The sequence below is a fragment of the Eurosta solidaginis genome, chromosome 4 (assembly GCF_040869045.1).
Source record: "Eurosta solidaginis isolate ZX-2024a chromosome 4, ASM4086904v1, whole genome shotgun sequence".
Classification (NCBI taxonomy): Eukaryota; Metazoa; Arthropoda; class Insecta; order Diptera; family Tephritidae; genus Eurosta; species Eurosta solidaginis.
In genome coordinates, this window is record NC_090322.1 from 231,941,721 (window position 1) to 231,963,151 (window position 21,431).

At 32.6% G+C, this 21,431-nt stretch overlaps 1 protein-coding gene across 1 annotated transcript in view; it reads right to left on the minus strand.

Annotated features, from left to right (window-relative positions):
• Positions 1-20,170, minus strand: part of shakB (shaking B) — an 840,660-nt gene extending 820,490 nt beyond the window's left edge. The window contains exon 1 of the mRNA XM_067785020.1: positions 18,592-20,170. The gene's annotated coding sequence lies outside the window, so the exon portion shown is untranslated. The remainder of the gene's footprint in view (positions 1-18,591) is intronic.
• Positions 20,171-21,431: the final 1,261 nt, after the last annotated feature.

The window sequence follows — 21,431 nt, forward strand, 5'->3', positions numbered from 1 at the left end:
AAGGTAGGAATGAGTGGAAGTAAAACTAAAATTCTAAAATTTATTTTAAATATTTGCTTTGGTATATATACTTCGTATATAAGTTTATTCAGGTGGGAGAGGTAAAAGGAGTGAAAGTGGGTATGAGGATGGTAGTAAAAATGGGAACGAAAGTCGTGTCAGAACTGAAACAACAATTTAAACTCGCTATATCTATGTAATTATATTACTGGGTATACAATATTTGATATATGCATTTTGTAGATGTGGATATCCAGGTGAAAGAGGTACACGGCTTGGGTGTGAAGCGCGACTGGTAGGGGAGTGAGAGTGCGAGTGAAATAAATCTTTAAATTTTCCAGGTATTTGAAGAAGGTATTAGATATTTGGTATAAATGTAGATTCTATAAATATATTATATATATGAAGTGGGAGTAGGAGTGAGAATGGGAGTGGAAAAAAGTGTAACTGGGAGTAAGAGTGAGAGTGGGAGGGAGTAAAACAAAAGTGTAAATTCGCGATATTTCCGTAACCTTTTCAAGGGAGTATTCAATGTTTGGTATAAAGATTCGATATATGTGGTAATTCGGGTTGAAGAGATAGAAGCCGTGAAAAGAGGGGCGGGAGTGATAGTGTGAATAAAACAAATATTTTGTTTTCAATGCGTCTGTAATTTTTTGAAAAGGGTATCCAATATGCGGTGTAAAGTTTCCGTATATGAAGTAATTTAGTGTGGAGAGATAGAGAGTGGGAAATGGGATAAGAGTATGAGTGGTAATGAAAGAGGGAGTGGGAATGAGAGTGGGAGTGGAATTAGGAATAGGAAGGGGACTGAGAGGGGGAAATAGGAAGAGTAGGGGTTGGAGAAAAGGGAATAAGGAAAGGATAAGAAAATAAAATTTTTAATTTGGTTCAACCATTTTCAATTTTTAAGGTTAAATTTTTTTTCATTAGTAAAATTTAATGAGTTTAAGACGACTCCTCTGCATCAAGCAAATAAAATGAAAAAAAATAACAAAAACAAAAACAAAAACAACAAACGAAAAACTGAAGTTAAGCCAAATACATACAAACGCACTCGTAGCCTAAGGGTAAGCCTGCGGGATGAGAAATTTGACGACTCGATTTTAAGTGGTTTAATTCCTTTCAATAGTTCAATTATAATAAATGTAAGTGCTAAAAAAAAACTTGTTTGATGATTATTGTTTGAAACACAAACAGCGAAATTTCATGGTGTGCTTCTATAAAAAAAAAATATTGATATATCCTATTATCTTCACTTCATTCCATCTACCTTTGGCCAAAATGATACATTATGAATGAAGAAAACTTCTACGTCATCAAAAAAAAAAAAAAAAAAAAAAATTATGAATGCAAATATAATGAAATTTCAAAAGAATTTGTGTAAGATCAAGTTATTAAAAAAATGTGCTCCATCATTCCAAGTTCAAAGTAAGTTTTTTTTTTTACTTTACCTTAGACTTGTGCCCACTGTGCATTGCTGGCTACCGGCAAATGTGGCTATTGCCATCGAAGTTAGAAAACCAAACTAAATAGCATTTTTTGCATGAAAGCGAAAAAATTTATAAAAAAAAAAAAATAAAAGATAAATATAAGAAAATTTTCAAACCAGATAGTAGAGCCGTGGTAGCGGCGTTGAAAGGGTAACACTTAACTTTGTATTGCTGCAGTGAAGTGCTGGTGGCATAATAAAAACTGCTTAGCGTAGCAGGCTATCACATCTAATTTATTTTAGTTTATTTCCTTTTATTTTAAAATTTGTTTCATTCTCTTTTTTAGCACATTTACGCTTTTCCTCTTATGTATTAAAGCTAGTTTTCTATTTCCTCTGTTTAGATCATTATAGTTATTTATTCGACCAGTAAGGCATATCATATTACATATATTTTCACCGTTGTTATGACTGCTGTGACCTTAGCTTGAAATTCAAATATTTTCATGTACAATAAGTCAAAAAATCTAGCCTCCAATGCGTCTTGTGAACAACGATTTTTTATAGTTTTGTTTTCTTCTACATTTTTTTGTTATTCAATTAAATATGTTGAAATTACAAATTTTTGAATTAAATTAGTCTGAGTTTTAGAGAATTGTTTAAAATTCAAAAAATAAGAATACTTATCTAAAAATTCCTTTTTTTTTTTTGGTTTTGAAACAAAAGTTAGTTTTCCTTTATTAAAAGCAAATAATTTTTTTATTACAATGTTAAATAAACGTCTATATTATAAATTCAAGGAGCAGTTATAGAAACTTCATGATTTTTCACATGTTGTCAAGTATTTATTTCTTTTCAATCTTCTTTTTTTCAATCATTTTTTTTTACTTTCACTACTAACATATACATATCTACCATTCTGCAAGTATATATATAACGAAAGGTAGTTTTCTCGTTTATTCAACTAATATGTTAACTTTTTTGTTGTATTTCAAGTTGGCACTGCTGAAACGGTTACTGTGCCATTGCAAGCAACGTTCATTGTTCTTTTTTTCTCCTTTTTTTTTGCTAATGTGCCCTAGTTCAAGCGATTGCTAGCTGTGGGTCGATCTGTCCGATAAAAGTTATACGTTGTATGAAGGTAGACAGATTGAGTAGCGATATGTTGTTGTTTGGTGGTGTTGCCGAGGCCTTCGATAGGTCGATGGGTTGACTGAAAATACGAATGGCCATAGTTTGTCTGAATGATGGGCTAAATACTTATACTAGTTTGCATGTTGAAGCGAACAAAATATGGCACAGGCCAGCTGGTGTTTTTTTTTTTCAGTCAAATGGTAGCTCGTTTCTGCGCGTATTTTGTACGAAGTTATTGCCGTTTTTCTGTCGTTTTACTCGTATACGTAATACTTACTAAGTTTGCGTCGTTTTCATTGTTTCCCGTTTCAACGTCATCTTCATCGCAAAACAACAAACACATCAACTGCATGTGTTGCATTGTACAAAGACAAATTCACATAAATAGATAGCTACATCATTAATGAAATTTCAAAGGTAAAGTGATGTTTCTAACCAAACTTAATCCGGTTTTGGCTGCCGTCAATTTTTCGAGTACCATATTTATAAGGCGTTACATACAGCAGACTGTTAAATTAGGATAATACAATATAAACCATTATTAATTATATTGAGTTATATTTTGATTAATTCTCAGAAGTTGTGCCTCTTTAATGATTCCTAATTAATTAATTTCACAAACCTACTAAATAAGTTATTATTATTTGATTACCACTATATAATTATTTGATTAAACAAACTAAATTTGATTATTTTTAATTACAAATTTTATATAATTGTTCGATTCATGTTATGTTATTTTGATTATTTTTTTACATAATTAATACAATTAAATTATTATTTTGAATTAATTTTAATAATGCATAATTAACGCATAGTGAATTTGGATTCACCAATTTAATACAGTAATAAATTGAAATTTATTAATAATTTGAATAATTTCAATTATCAATTGTTTTTGTTTTTATCGGCCTATTAATAAATGATTCAAGGTTCGATTCGAGCTCAAGGCCAGAACAATAATTTTTTTCTAATGATAATTATTGCTATTTTTTAATTTTTCTAAATTTGAAAAATTGTATTTTTCGCTTTTGGAATAGTAAGTAGAAAATTGTTCAGACAACCTGCCATAGCTGCGCAGATAGATCCATTTCGAAGGGTGCCAAGCCTTCATCATCAGTACGCTTTAGGCATGCTGCGCTAACCATTTATCTATACAGCGGTGGTTTGTTTGACTGGCAAATTTGCTACTTCTATTCCTTTTTGCCAACTACATTTATCCATCTGGTGCAAATAACTGATAATGCTGGATTTTTGTTTATTGTCAATTACTTTTTTGACATTCCTAAGTGCTCATGGTTTATTCACAATTGTTTTTGTTTTTATCGGATAAATGATTCAAGGTTCGATTCGAGCTCAAGGCCAGACAAAGTAATTGACAATAAACAAAAATCCAGCATTATCAGTGATTTGCACCAGATGGCGCAACGCTGAATAAATATAGTTTCTAAAAAGGAATAGGAGTAGCAAATTTTCCAGTCAAACAAACCACCGCTGTATAGATAAATGGTTAGCGCAGCATGCCTAAAGCCTACTGATGATGAAGGCTTGGCACCCTTCGAAATGGATCTATCTGCGCAGCTATGGCAGGTTGTCTGAACAATTTTCTACTTACTATTCCAAAAACAAAAAATACAATTTTTCAAATTTAGAAAAATTAAAAAATAACAATAATTATCATTAGAAAAAAATTATTGTTCTGGCCTTGAGCTCGAATCGAACCTTGAATAATTTCAATTATATGATTATTTTAGTTACTTTATTATTTTATTTTAAAACAATTATTTTTGATAAGTATTTTAAATTTATAATTAATTAATTATAAGTTGCTAAGTAAAAAAAAAAAAGTATTAATCACTAGAATTAAAAAAGGCGAAGAAATGAACAATTATTAATTTTAATAGAGAAATTCTAGGTCTAATTTACAGAAATAGCAAGCTTAGAGCTAAAATCATGTTTTTTTTTTTTTTGAAGAAATACTTAGCGACTTCCATAATATAGCGGCCGCCAAGGCTCAAGTCTGGTAAATATTCTATGCAATTTTAAGTATATAAGTACCTCTTAAAACAGTGAAAGATATTAGATATTGCTTTTGTCTTAATACTCTGTTATATGGCAGTAGTTTCTGTTGTATTCCGATTATATTTGTCAGATTAGTTTCATCGTTTTCGTTGAAACCACCTGAAAAACGGAGGGCAGCCTTTCATGGTTAAATCAAATCGGCTTGTCTTCCTTTGCTCTACTCTCTGAAAAAATACTAAAATAGTGCAAAAAATTAACTCGACATAAACTACCCATCTCACAAAACTCCAAACGATTAAAAAAGTTATTTGAAGAGAAAGCGAAGAAGTTCTATGAGCTAGCATTTGATATGATACCAGGATTAATGAGGGCATTTTAAGGTTTTAAGCGCAGGGTAAGCTCCTATGAAGACGAAAGCAGCGAACTGGTAGCCGATGTCCAGAGGTTGCTTAGGTTATGGACTGAACCCTATTAAATAAATAATAAAAGTAAAGCGCGATAACCGCCGAAGAGATTTTATGCCGAGCTTCTCTTTCCCAATTTGCGTCGAACTCTTTTAATTTTTCCTACAAATTAGCGGGATAAAACCTACATGTTTTATGCCGACTCCGAACGGCATCTGCAAGGGACATGAGTTTTCACTGAGAGCTTTTAATGGCAGAAATACACTCGGAGTGCTTGCCAAACACTGCCGAGGGGCGACCCCGTTAATAAAAAATGTCTTCTAATTGAAAAAACTTGTTTCTAAAATTTTGTTGTTGCTTTTCCCGGTGCGTGAACCCAGGATCTTGTGTGTGGATGGTGGAGAATGCTACCATCACACTACGGCGGCCGACTGAACCCTATTCTGCGCTATTAAATAGAGAGGACAATGAAACGTCCAGGTAATAAAATTAATCGGAGCCCACAATGGGTGAGGAAGGAATAAATGTTCCCCTACCAGACTATGTCGAAGTTACAAAAGCGATAACAATGGCATAAATGCTTTCCCATCCGACAAAGAATAGCGATTACCACATAAAAAAATACATCAAGGCCCCGAGCGCCGATAGGTTGCCTACAGGGCTATCTCTGACGATTGGAATGTAAGAAACCTTTGCCCAATTTACAAGAATGGACATCCTGGAAACTGCGCCAACTATCGCGGAATCAGACTTCTTAGTATCGCATATTAGATCCTGTCAAGCGTATGGTCCAAAAGATTAAAATTGCTGATTGAACATTATCAGTGCTGTTTCAAACCTGGTAAAACAACTATCGAACAGAATTTCACAATTCACCAAATATTGGAAAAACTAACGAAAAAAGAACTTTCCACATTACATCTTAGACGATATGAAGGACATCTTCGACAGCACCAAAAAGGATTTGCCGCTATGTCTGAATGTGTGTGCAGGATAACGTTTAGCAACACCATCAACTCAGTCAGAATCGGGAAGGAATATTTGGAGCTGTTCGAAACTGAATGAGACTTTCGCCAGGGTGCCCCTTTTTGTGGGATTTGTCCAATTTGATGATGGCGAATATTATACTATCTGCAGAACTCTCCAGTATTTTGTACAAGCGTGCATTAATTTCAAATTGCCGTTTTTTAGAACATGCGAATACGATAGCGAGCAGACGTGAAAACCTTTTGCACATTTTTCGATGCAGAAGTAATGAAAAATAATAATAAAAAAGTTGAAAACAAAAGCAAAGTTACTACAGTGCCTGAATTAAAGATGCGTACTTCTATTATTGTTAAACCGAAAGTAGAACAATCGTGTGAAAAAACCAAGAAAGATTTAAACAACAAAATTAATCCTAAGGAACTAAAGATAACAGATATTAAAGCTGGTAATAATGGTATTATGGTGATCGATAGTGTTGATAAAATGAAAGAGACAAAATAAAAGAAATAATGGACGAAGAAATTAGCAATGAATATGAGATAAAGATACCTCGTGAATATAAACAAAGACTATTTATAACAGGTATGCAATTTGAAAAGAATGGTGATGAATTAACTGAATGTCTACGAAAACAAAATAAATGCTTTGAACAGGGTGAAGTAAAAATTATTAAGCAATATAATGTTAAAGTTAGTCACAAAAATTATTATAATGCAATAGTTGAGGTGGATGTGGAAATATTCACTGAAGCGTTAAAATTAGATATACTGAATATAGGATGGGAAAGGTGCAAAGTATACGATGGTGTTGATATAACAATGTGTTTTAAATGTAAAGGATACAACCATAAAGCTAGTGAATGCAAAAATGAAGATGTTTGTAGCAAATTCTTGGGTAAACATAAACCCATGGAGTGCAAGGAACAACCAAAAAACATGTGCATAAATTGTATTAGAGCTAATGAGAAATTAAATCTAGGGCTTGATACCAATCACCCTTGCAATAGCAGACATTGCCCTGTCTACTTAAAACACTTAAATGTAAAAAAACAAAGGCTAGGATACTAGCAACTAACAATCAGGCCACTGGCTCACCTGGACCATGCTAATGTTATGCAACGTATAGTATCAAAGTACCAAAAACGATCCACAAAAGACATCAACAATGACTTTAAATGGATCTATTTAAACATAAATAGCTTAGTAGCTAACAAATCAGACTTGGAAGTGTTGGCGGAAGTTCATAGACCAGGCATCATACTGTGCTCTGAAACTTGTACAACCAAAGATATTCTAGACAATGAATTAAAATTGCAACCTGTAAAATGATAACATGTGATTCCCATAGCAGGCACACAGGAGGTGTGTTAGTTTATGTACATAGTACAATTGATGATGTTATTAATATCTTAACAGACCTTAAATATAAAATAGGTGGAAGAAAACTGCTATCCGAAGGTGTGCTAAAAGATTGTATATCGTATACCGGATATTTCTATGCTCAAATAATCAATAACAGCTTATAAGATGGTGTAGTACCTGGAATGTGGAAAACGTCAACAATAATACCTGTGGAAAAAGCTAAAAAGACAATGCAACCTGAAGAACTTAGATCCATAAATAACCTGCCAAGTGATGCTAAAATTCTCGAAGTCGTTGTTAAGAATCAGTTGGTGAATCATCTTGAAGTAAATAATATACTAGTCTACCAACAGTCAGGATTTAGAAAAAAACACTCCTGTGAGACAGCGCTGAACTTGGTGATATCTGATTGGAAAGAAGAGCTAAACAACAAAAAAGTAGTGGTTTCAGTTTTCCTTTACCTCAAAAGAGCTTTTGAAACGGTGGATAGAGAGATATTAATAAAATAAATGCAGCGGATTGGCATAACTGATATTGAACTTAAATGGTTCCGCAACTATTTGAAGTAGAGAAAGCAGAAAACAGTTATAAATGCTGTGACGTCGGATGAATTAGAGGTACCCATAGGGTTACCTCAAGGCTCAGTATTGGCACCTATATTATTTCTTATATACATAAATGACATAGTCAATGCTATCGAAGGTTGTGTAATTAGACTTTTTGCGGATGATGCATTAATTATGATAAGTGAAAATAATATTAATACTGCACTCGCCAAAATGCAACATGAAATAAATAACTTGTATAAATGGTTGTGTGGTAATAGACTGAAACTAAACATAAATAAAACTAAATATATGATAATAACAAGGAGGAATATCAATGAGGAGGATATAGCCGAGCTAAAAATAAATGATGAAATCATACAAAGAATTAACAGTATAAAATACTTAGGAATAATAATTGATAATAAACTCAAATTTGAAGATCATATAAATTATACAATTAAAAAAGTTGCTAATAAAATAGGAGTGATGCAGAGAACAACGAAATTCATTCAGAAAATGTACAAAATAATCTTATATAAATCAATTATAGAACCGCACTTCGTGTACTATCCGTCCATTCTATTCATTATATCGGATAAAGAAGTAGACAAGCTCCAAAAGCTTCAAAATAGATGCATGAGATTTATTCCTCAGAAACCTAGAGATACACGAACGGCTGACATGTTGAAGACTTTATACTGGTTAAGTGTGAAACAAAAGATTTTTTTCCACTCCATGAAATTCATATTTAATATCAAACATGGAAATGTACCTGAGTATTTAAATAAAAATATAGCATTAGTTGAGCAAACTCACAACATAAATAGAGGAGCAAACATAATTTCAAATTGACGTTTTTTAGAACTGAAATTGATCAACAGATCATTTTCTACAAGGGTCTGAAAAGTTACAATGATCTGCCTATGGATATAAAAAGTTGCAACCAAATAACAGTATTTAAAACAAAATTATATGAATATTGTAAAACCTTAGCTATAAATTAAAAAACTGTAATATTTTCAAATTTACGAATTAGGCTTCTGGCCGTAATAAATAAATAATCTAATCTAATCTAATTACTGGAGTATTCTAAAGAGACGGAAAATATTGGTTTGATTGTAAATCAAACGAAACAAATTACCTGCAGTCATCATGCAAAGAGTCGTCGCATTTGCGACTTGGCAATGATACCAAGCAGCCAGAATTTCGACAATGTAAAAGACTTCGTTTATTTTATGCTGGTTATTAACACAAAAACATCAGCTTGTCGTACCCCTCCTGCTATATGGTGCAGAAGCATTCACTATGACAACATCAGATAATTTGCCCCTGGTAGTGCTCGGCAGACTAGGTCTTCGAAAGCTGCATGGGATAGTCTAGCGCGAATACCAAGGAAGATTTAATGCTTATCTGTACGAGCTCTATGCAGATACCAACGTAGTCCATTAAACAATAAGAAGTGATGCTCCGGCCAAAAAAGTATTTTTATCGGGCCGCCCTCCACTACTCGACTGAAAGAACCAGGTGAAAAATGATTTAAACTTCTTTGGTGCTAGAAATTGGCGCCAGTTATCCCAACGAAGAACCAATTGATGCAACTGTTTGGTGGCCGAAACCATTTAAAGGGTTAAGCGGCAATTTAGTATGTAAGTTATTATTGAAATTTTAATCATTATTTAATAGGTCTAAACTTATCACTGAACAGGGATCTTAGATCTTCGCAATTAAACTTGGACATGCACATATATGCCGAATAAAGTTCATGGACAATATGAACGCTTGCGAAAAAGATGAAAGAAAGTGTTAAGCCAGTGAGTTGAAACTGCGCCGTATTGTTACTTAAAATTTAGAGATGACACTTTATTCAATAGTCGATTTTTTTATGGTTACGACTTAGATACTTTTTCCCTTACGACGTTAATAATGTGCGCGAGGATAAACACTTTTACGTAAAAACAAGTAAAGGTATCTAAGTTTGAGTGTAACCGAACATTATATACTCAGCGTGAGCTTCAGTTGTACATTTCATTTCAGATAAATAGCTTTTCTACATAACACGTGGCACCGCCCGTTTAAAAAAAAATTTCTCCCCATTTCCTCTCACAATAAAACTTGACAACTGGAATATTATTGATTGCAGACTATTTTATGCTAAGTTTTTAAGCTTATTATTCTAGTCTAGAACCCTTTTAAAATTGTTTTATATCTAAGTTGCCGTGGTCTTTAACCGATCCCATCCATTTTTACTATAAATATTTTCTGCTATAAGGAAAATATGTGTACCCAATTTTATTACGTTCCGTTAATTTTTCTTCGAGTTATGGCTCCCGAAACATAGAAAATTGATTAGTCATAAAAGGCGCGGTGCCACACCCATTTTCAAAAATTTTATGTTTTCCAAAATAGTGTTATAATTCAAATTATATTGACACAAAGCTCTTCTTCGCTAAGATATAGTTTATTATTTTCGTCTACGACCACTTTAAAAATCGTTTATAGTTATGGCACCCGAAAATTGCTTATTCATAAAAGTTTTTCCTATTTATTGTTATAAATCCACTTGGAAAATGAAATACCATTTACTTAAAGTTTTTTGGAAAGATATAGCTTATTTTATTCGTTCACTATCCTTTTAAAAATCTTTTGTATAAAAGTGGGCGTGGTTCAACCGATTTCGTAAATTGTTCTTCAAATCATTTCTTAAAGGCAACCTCTCTGCCGAATTTTGTTAGGATAGGTTTAACGATTTTTGATTTATGATTAATAATATTTTTAGAATTGATTGTTTCACAAATGGGCGGTGCCACGCCCATTTTTTTATTTTTTTTCAAGAGTCTCAGTATCAGTCTACACGTGAAATTCCAACATTTTAGGTGTATTATTTACTAAATAATCAGGTTTTTTGTGTTTTCGAAAATGTTATATATATAAAAAGAGGGCGTGTTTATCATCCGATTTCGCTCATTTTCAACACCAATCTATTCTGGGCCCAGATAAGCTCGTGTACCAAATTTGGTGAAGATATCTCAATATTTACTCAAGTTATCGTGTTAACGGGCAGACGGACGGACGGACATGGCTCAATCAAATTTTTTTTCGATACTGATAATTTAGATATATGGAAGTCTATGTCTATGTCGATTCCTTTATACCTGTACAACCAACCATTATCCAATCAAAGTTAATATACTCTGTGTGCAAAGCGCGCTGAATATAAAAAAATATTCGTTCTTCCTCACAACCGCTATGAAATATTTTGTTCGGATGCCAATATAGGTCCTTAGAACTATGATACTTTCACAGGAATACTTTTTGCCGGTTGCAATAATCAAAAAATGACAAACCATACATATTTCCCTATACATTTTTATACGCAGCTGAGCAGAGCTCACAAAGTTCATTAATTTTGTTCGCATAACGGTACCCCGTAATTGCATAAACTAATCGAGATAGATATAGACTTCTATATATAAAAATGATCTGGGCGAAAAAAGAAATTAATTTAACCATGTCCGTCCGTCCGTCTGTTTGTAAACACAATAACTTGAGTAAATTTCGAGGTATCTTAATGATATTTGGTATGTAGCTTCCCGGGCATTCATCTCAGATCGATATTTAAAATGAACGAAACCGGATTATAACCGCGCCCACTTTTTCGATATCGATAATTTCGAAAAACCGAAAGAGTGGGATAATGCATTACCAAATACTGATAGAGCGATGAAACTATGTAGGTGAGTTGACCTTATGACGCAGAATAGAGAATTAGTAAAATTTTGGACAATGGCGTGGCACCGCCAAATTTTTAAAAGAAGGTAATTTAAAAGTTTTGCAAAACAGTAATTTGGCATCTGAGTATGTAATGTTCGGTTACGCCCGAACTTAGCCTTCCTTAATTGTTTTATTATAAATTTGAATGTGCAATGTGGACGCCTCAACATTAGCAGCAAAGTCTTATAGCTTGATATAATAAAAAATTGATTTTTAATCCCAGTGAAGATCGACACTGAAGTAAATACATTCTTTGGTGTAGACCATAATTTTTTTTAACTACCAAAAGCAAATTCGCTTGCAAGCACTTTTTTTATTTTCCGCAAATAAGAATATTCATGACATATATTTTTTATGCACTTCACTTACATGAAATAAAATCACTACATACATATAAATAACGGCATGCTAGAAACGAGCTACTGTTTTTGTTGTTAATGGTTGCTATTGTTATATAAAATAACAATGAACTAATTTTTATAGTCAATTGTTATTATCACCAACGGCAATAACATCAGCAACAGTGAGCAAAAATAGTTGGCACTGATTGAGTAGATCGTTAAAGTGTCTGTGTGCGTATGTGTGTGTGTTGATATTAAGTGATGGCATGTAGTGCCTTTGGCGTCTCTCACTGTATCGCCTCTTAGTTTGATGCTTTTATTATTCTGTTTATATTTGCTTTTTATATCATTATCTTTAAAATATATTTGTTTTTGTGTTTATTTTTTTGTTTTTTTTCGTTTAACTTTGTTTGCATGCTACCATTGTGTTGTGATACTCACTACTACAAGCAAACGAATATATTCATACAAACGAACTTAAACAATATATAATTGCATCAAATTATGCTTTATTCATGATGACCATATTTTTGAAATATGTGAGCTATGGGTAGGTGTGTGTATGTATGTTTGCACAAAATGCACACAAGCGTGCAATTCTATATATTTATGCATCTACACATGTGTGCACATATATATATATATTTCATTGTTGAATTTAAGTAGCATAATATTATGTGCTCAGCAACTGTGCCGAAGGATATTCGAGCGTGAATGGCAAGCGCTGGCATTGTTTAGCTTTGCATGATTTATAACAAAAAAAAAAAAGGGTAACACAGCTGTGAGTTTTCTAATTTTATTTGAAATTATTACCATTAAGCCGAATAGTCACAAATGGAATTTATTTCGGTCAATGCCTTATGAAAGTTTAAATGAGAATCTATTTTTTTTTTGTGTTTTATTTCACTAAATCATTTTATTAAATAAGTTTTTTGAAAAAATGAATGAGTTAAGCTCATAGCAGGAAATTTCAAAATAAATTTAAAATAAAATTGCATCATGCACTTTTCAATGTCGAGTAAAGTGGGAAGCACCTGACAACTGCTATTTGAAGCTCTATAACTCCAATTTACAGGCCGACAAATTTTTGACCTAGATATGAGCGAATACTTTTCTAAAGGCACTTAAGCTGAACCCGGTGTTCGAGTTGTTAAAATCGATATTTGTTTTCGAGTTATTTGTACCTAAAAATGCTAAGAACATGTGCTTCTGCTGCATTAACTGTGATTCTTCGTCACGAAAATTTTTTTTCTAGTAAAAAACACAATTAAAATTTGAAGGCGCAACTATTTTCCTCGAAAGTGAGTGTAGTATGTTTTTACACAAAGTTACTCTTCGAAGTTTAAATATTCTTCTTTGAACTGTATTAGGTTTTCTCCTTGCAAAATTTTTGACAAATTTTAATTCTACAGTTAACAACTGTAGGCGGGTGTAAAGAATGCATTTTCGAAAAAAAAAACACATTAAATTAATGAAAACAGAAATTAAAAAAAAAAAAAAACATAAACTAGATCAACTTCTCCATCTGCAACACAAATACAAAACCCAATATAAGAAAGTCGGCCTGAAAGTGTGCTACAAATGTTGCATTTACTTGCAACTATCAATAACGTTGAATACACAACCGTATGTATCAATATAACACAAATAGATATCGGGAAAAATAAAAAAAAACAAAAATATATGAGACAAATAATGGCGCTTTCGACCGGCATATGTAGATTTTTAATATAAATTTATTTTTGTGGCGAAATTGCATAATGAATGCAGCCAAAAAACGTGTGCAAGTATATCGAAACTATTTCGATCAGTGCTCTGCTAAGCGCAACGAATATTAGCCATAAAATCTAGGTTTGAAATCTGACGACTCGGGAAGTATAAAAAACACAAAGATATCGGAAGATATATTTTGCAGGATCGTAAAAATTATGATACCAAATAAAGTAAAAATACAATACGTTTCGAAGGAGTTCAAGCACAAACACTGTGACCTCGGGAATTTTAACAGTAGTTTCTTGTAGCACATGGCGTATGCGTAATATTTGCACCATTTTGAATTGTATTTTACATACGTTTCTTATAATTCAAACCTACCCTACCAACAATCATTGTTATTAACATATGATACATTTTCAAAAATCAATAAGCAAATATTGGCTACAAAATTAAGTATTTCTTCGGCTTTATCTGTCTTTGAAAATTGTGCAGAGATTTTTACTATATTTAAAAATATAATATAATTAATATAATTAATTAATATATTTTTCTTTAATATATTTTACTTTGTGACCAAAAACAAGTTAAGAAATTGGTGTATACTTTCAGGATATACAGGAGTTGCTCTTTGAAAATAAAAATAAAAATGTGTGTCTCTCAATCCGTAATCTTTGAAAGTAAAATATAAAGAATAGCTCGGATTCACTTTTATGTTTGCGTGCTACTTTTCACTTCACTCCTTATCTCGCGAGTATATCGAAAAACTGCTTTATGGAATAATAATAGCGGATGTATGAAAGGGCATAAAAACTAAAAAAAAAGAACTTAAATATTTCTTGAAATTTTATCCCTAAAATGTGGGGCTTTGCATTCACTCGCTTAACTAAGTAAATGTTTTCACATCGCAATTTCCTACACCTTTTAAAGAAAACTAAGATTAAATTTTTACTTCAAACAAACTTGTATATAAAAAAAAATATATATATATACTAGCAGACCCGGCAGACTTGTTTCTGCCCTAAATTTGGCCTATCTGCATACATTTTAATAAGCTTTTTCCGTCTAACTCTGCCCTCCCCCCCACCACTCTTCACTTTTTCCTGATCCTTTTGTTCACTTCTCCTTTCGTCTTTTTCGCTTCATCTATCTCCATATTCGTCTTATTCTATTTCTTTCTCAGTCTCCTTCTGCTTTTCTCTTTTCTCTTCTCTCACGTTCTTCTCATTCTTCTACATCACTTATTGCCCAGAGGGTGGTATGTATTTAGTTCCAGTCCCAGTCCCAGTCCCACTCCGAGTCTCAGTCCCAGTCCTAGTCCTAATCCCAGTCCCAGTCCGCCTCTGGTCTACTTCCCGAATAAAAGGATCGTAAATACTAATATAGGCAAATTTTTATACCAAATTTCAGGCAAATCGAATAGGACGTATTAAAGTAGATATGTGGGTATTATTAACTTATGTCTATATTCTGGCTTCGCATGCATATTTATCAGCTCTTCCAGGTTGATGCGACTAAATCGAATATCACAATGAACATTGCTGTAGAGCTCTCATCAACAGCTTTCATTTCATATCCATATTACCCACACATTCTAGGGGTATCCTGGTCCACGTTTTGGCGTATATCTTGAGACCCTAGTCACCAAGCGTTATAATGTATTACTCTGTACTAAAGCACTCATCAACAGCTTTCATTTGATATCCATATTATATAAACACATTCTAGAGGTACCCGGGTACACGTTTGAACAAAGTCAACCGATGCATCTCTTCAAACTCCGGCGACCAACTAACACACATTTTAGCCTTTCCTTTTATGTATATAGATTTTTATTTTTCACACTTCACTATAATATTAAAACGAAATGCAGATATTCGTTGCTTTTGAAATTCGGCTTAAAAATTGCACATGGAACAACTAAAGACTCTCCTGAATTAAACAAAATTTCTTAGTACTTCTAAGTTGCGGGCCTGGTGATGTGCTATACTTGATATCATTCGCTATAATATTTTTTATTGATAAGCACGTTGTTTAATTAAACACCAACCAATTACACGGAAGTATATCCGCACCACCTGAAAATATGAGTGCCGGTGCGAATACTTAACATTTTATTATTACGTATAAATATATAAAAAAAATTTGCAATAAAATAATATTGCGACTATAAACTGAGATATAACTTTTCCTATATTTCAAGTTAGATCAAACTACACACGGGGTGCAAAACAAATTCAAAATCGGTTCAGTAGTTTAAGAGTCCATCGCGAACAAACAATGTGACACGTGATTTTTATGTATAATGATGTAAGTCAACTTTAGCTTGTGACGTGTGGGAAAAGGCATATAGTGTGTGAATAACTTTCTACTAGCTGCTTTCATGTTAATGTTTATTTTTGCTAACACAAAAACCTTAATTCAATTTTGATTCTTAAGAATTGGTAAATCTGACTCACTCATTTAGTGTATTAAAAACAACCTTTCGAATTCCAATTTTTTGTGTAGTTTTTCCGCTACATTGACCCAATATTAATCCATTTTTGATTAATCTGAAATTTCGTTTGATGACGTTTTAATCATTAGACCAGATTTGTCTATTAAGTTGTTTTTGAAATATTTAAACAATTTTTTTCTTAAATTAAGTGACCAAAATCGGTTTCTCAAACAGAAGCTGTAGTCATTTCTAAATTTGTTGTTTGTTACTAAAATATTTTAATTATGTTAGCATTCGTTCAAACCAGATGAAAGCTAATGAAGCATGCTAACCAGGTAATTTCCTGTTTTCACTACCTACGCTATCACTTAGTTTAGGGTCGTCCTCTCATGAAAACTTCAAAATTAATTTTCCTGCTAGAAAAGTGTTCTTCCAATTGAAGAAATCTGTTTCTAAAATTTTGAAAATTTTCTTAATTTTTTGTTTTATAATTTTTATCGCTACGAATCATGGTGGAATAAAATAATCTTTAGAAAACTTCGTCCATTTTTGGAGTTTATCGCGCCTTACAAGTCAACCTAATGTAAACGCACGCAAGTCATTTTCTGTCAAAAATGTCTCATGCACATATAACTTGTATGAGAGCAACCCAAATTGAATTTGCTGCGAGAAAACCTAACTCGATTTCCAATTTTTGTTCTACGTGGCATTTAGATTTGTCGGTCGCACACATACTTTACATTGTCGCAACGCATGCTTATTTGGGTTAGAGCACAAAACGTCGGTTGTATGCGTGCGCTAAAAAAACGCAGTGCGGTTTTATTAGATTGTCTTGTTACACTTGTTTATTTAAATAATCACAGAGAAACTTAACGTTCAGGGGCCCATTTCACAAAAATTTAAGTCTTGTAGCACATAAAGAAAAAAAACAACCAATTTTTAAACTAAGACATTATTAAAAAAATTTTAAAATTATATGAAAATAAATAAAAGAATAATATGTTAACTAACACTAACTTAACAAAAAACAAAGCAAATAAAGCAAATAAAGTTACGCAAAATCTTTATTATTTAAAGCTATAATTTAAAGTACAAATTAACAACACACAACCAATTTTACAAATATGCATCAAAATAAAAAATAAAAAAATTTTAATTATATAAAGAAAAAAATACTAAGTTAACTAACACTGATTTACTTGACACGGAATAACTTGAAAATAGAGCACACAAATTACAAAGAAGAACCATTAGTAATAGAATCTGTAATTTTCAAGAACAAATAAACAATAAACACCAATTTTTAAATTTATTTAGCAAAATGAAAAACAAATTTTAAAAGAAATAAAGAAAGTCGTATAAAAAATACTAAGTTAAATAACACTGACACACAAGGTCAACAAAAAATAGTAAATAAAAATTATGAAAACAAATTAAAACACTAATTATTAAAACCTTTAATTTTTGTAATGTTAATGATAAACAATAAAAATTACAAATTTGAAAAATAATAAAGAAAATAAATTTTTTAAGTACAAATAAACAATATACAACAATTTTTAAACTAAAATAAAAAAACGGGAAAAATTTAATAAAAAAAGTGTATGTTTGGAATAAATGTATATTCTTTGTTCTATATATAGAACTAGCAAAGAATTAACAAATGTTTCTATTTGTATGAATTATAATAAATGTTTTCATACATTTAAAGCAATAAGGGCAACCTCCCCTTAATTCATACAAATAGACAACAGTGGTTAATTTTGGAAAACCAAAACCAGTTTCTTTGAAACCGCCATACCAACAAGCATAATTTTAACACATGATTACATACAAAGTATGTACTGTGCAAAAAGAATAAAATATGCAAGCAAGGCAATTGGGATAAAGTTTACAACAACTAAGGCATGACGTGGCCGAATGTGTTTGTAACACTGTAAACATCGTAGGAGTTCGGGTGCAAATCCCACTCCCGGGAGAAAAGGCTTTGAAGTGATGTTACAAGGTATAATCGAAACAGCTGTCGCCTTGTCCGTCCTGATGTCGCGTTGTTTAAATTTTTTCCAAATTATTAAATAAAATGTATATCCTTTAGTTTTTAACTAATCTGAGGTGCTAGTTACGCCGAAAAAAAAAAATAAAATAAAAATTTATTCGAAGCTTCCAGACAATTTACCTATTTATGGAAACGCTTTAGGAAACAAAAAATTAGCTTAAATTGAAATAAAAACAAATCGCTTAAAACTGTCTCGAATAATTAATCAAACCAAAGTTGGCCAGTAAATTTGGCTTTACATTTTATTTCAATTTAGTTTCTAAAAAATTGTATTTTTAACTTAAAACATTTATGCAATTATCTTATCATTTCTTTTAAGCTATATATATGTTAATTACCCTCTTAACTCGAGTTTACTTGCAAGTAGGCAAATTATGTAACTTACCATTCTGTCAGCCGCTCTCACTCCCTCACTGCTGCAACGTTCAACAAACTCGTAAGTTTTTGCTTTATTCAATTATGTGTTTCTACTTACACCACAATTCAAATCCGAATTTTTGCACACTAACATACATTTTGAACTCATTTTTCGAACATTTGCATTCTTATAACTTATAGCTAATAAAATACATTGGAGCTATTAGCAACATAACTTAGCACAATTTTTATTATGTGCCTTGGCTTTTTCCAACACACTTTTGTTTAAACATAATTAACTTAAACACATTGAAATTTTTTCAATGAGAAATTAGTTGCGCGGTTTTTTTATAAAACACTATAATCTTTGTTTTAGTTTTAATATTTCACAAAAGAATGCTGTAAACTTCTAAATGAACACAAGAAATTTGTTTGCTACTTTGTATAATTTTATTTTATTTTTTCTTTAATTTTAGTTTGTCTCTTTGATGCTTCCTTTTTATTTTATTATTATTATATTTTATTGAATTACATATAAAAGTGTTACTATTGTTTGACAACTCCCGTGTTCCGGTTTTTTTACACTGCACTTCCGTTCTTATGCATCAACCGCGACTCAACACAACTCAACTGAACTGAATATATGGCGCAGTGTCCAAAAGCAGGCCTAAACAGACAAAAGTTGTGCCAGCCATAACAGCAGCACGCAGCTAGTCAAAGAAAGAACCAGTTCTCCCCAATATTTAGTATTTGAGTCTCTGCTCTCGACCACAACTCTACGACGCTAAGCTTAAAATGCACGAAGCTGCAACAGTCAACGTAGCAGCAGCAGCAGCAGCAGCAGCAGCAGCCACGCTAGCAAGCAGCGAACGAACTACTACGAATGCAACGCGAGCTATTGACGCCGGCAGTGATCCAGAAATTGCATTAACAGTTAGTAATGTCAGTTGGCAGAAATGTTGAGGCAAGCACTATGTTGGTACTAAATGATTATGATGATGGCAAATGCAATGGCAATGGCAATGAAGTTGTCTTTGGTAAACGCGATATTCTATGCGCCATGCCAGTGTAAACATAGAACAATATGTGGAATGTTATAAGTATCAAAAATTCACCAATATTTAAGATCGATCAAGAGTTTGAAACAAATATCTCTGATCAACATAACTGCAAATTTATATGCAGTAACCATAATCAATTAGATATGAGTAAACTTAATGCGCTGAGATAGGTTGATGCGCTTTTGTTTGTTTCAATTTTAATTTATTATTATTTTTTTTTTTTATCAATTATTGAATGCCGTTCTGTACACGTTTTGATTAGCGCACATACGAAATAACCTACAAAGCTTTGAACCCGGCTTATGTACATATGTTTGCACGTTTAACTTGTTCTTCCACGTTTGCCTTCTTTATGTTGTACATACACTTTACATATATGTTACTTCACAACACTTATACACTCTCAATTCTAAATTGGCGTTTATTTAGCGTCTTAGTAGCGCACAGCTGTCATAACATGTGCGTACACGCGGAAACTCAAATGAAAACTGAAACTATTCTACAATTTGAAACATGGATCTACAATCTGATGTTGGCAAGTTCTATAGCATTGAATATGCTATGTTGTTGTTGCATATGATATGTTGTGGTATTACTTTGTATTTGGTAAAAAGACAAAACAAAAAAAATCACCATAAACACAAGCATTCACACGAAAATGCTCAAATACCTAAATATTGCCCTAGTGTACTCTCATGCTTCTACCCAAAAAATTGTATCGGTTTGTTAGCCGAACAATAAGGCGCGCGAACATTTTTCAAAGCTAACGAATACATAACAAAAATACACAAATACAAATTTTAAATGAAAATACACACAGAATTGTACCACTGCAGCATAACACGAACTAATTTTGAGTTTGAAAACGAAAAACGACTAACAATAACGACACAAATGAGTGTTTATAGTTTATGTTCAGGTGTTACATGAGCGGAAATATAGAAAAGTGTAACATTGAGCGCCAGCAAAGTAGTAAAGCGTGATAGTGTTGAGTGCGAGAATTAGAGAGCTGATTGTTTACTCGCTGCGCGCTAGAGCTTTAACATAAATTTTCTGTACTAACATTTTTGTATTTTGAAAAGAATGTTATTAAGCATAGCCGTGTAACTTTATATGAATGATGTTAATAAACGATTTTTATACACTCTGAATATATTTGAGAAAACACAAATCAGGTGTGCTAATTTAAATTTTTTTTTTTTTTTGTCAATATCTAACAGACTACCATCTGCGCTTCGAGGGCGATCTTAAGGCCACAATAGAGGTGGACGGTTGGCGCAAGGGTGCTCAAATGGCGGACGAGGTATACATGTGTACACAGATGGTTCCAAGGTAGTGGAAGGGTCCCAGGGCATATGGGAATAGATGGGAATGAAAAAGCGGATGAACTAGCTAAAAAGGCTTGCTCCGTAGACGTCCCAATTATACTGGGCGAAAGTAATCGAAGGCGAAGGTGAACATGATCGACCAAACAGTAAAGGCGTGGTTTCAAACGCTAGGCTGTAAAGTGTCGAGCATTATGTGTACGTCGTACAACCTTAGACTAAAAAAGTTGTTTCTGTCATTAAAAAGAGAGGACTGTAGACTCATGACGGGTATTCTGACTGGACACTGCCTTCTGGCGTCACATGCCTTTAATTTAGGCTTGGTCAGAGATAGCAGATGTAGGAAGTGCGGGTTGGAAAAGCAAACGATCGAGCACGTTCTGTGCTCATGACCTGCGCTTGCCAGGCTACGACTCCAGCTATAAGGATTGATACAGCTGTCAGATCTAGAAGCAGCAAGTGGCTTAAGTCCTAGGAAGCTT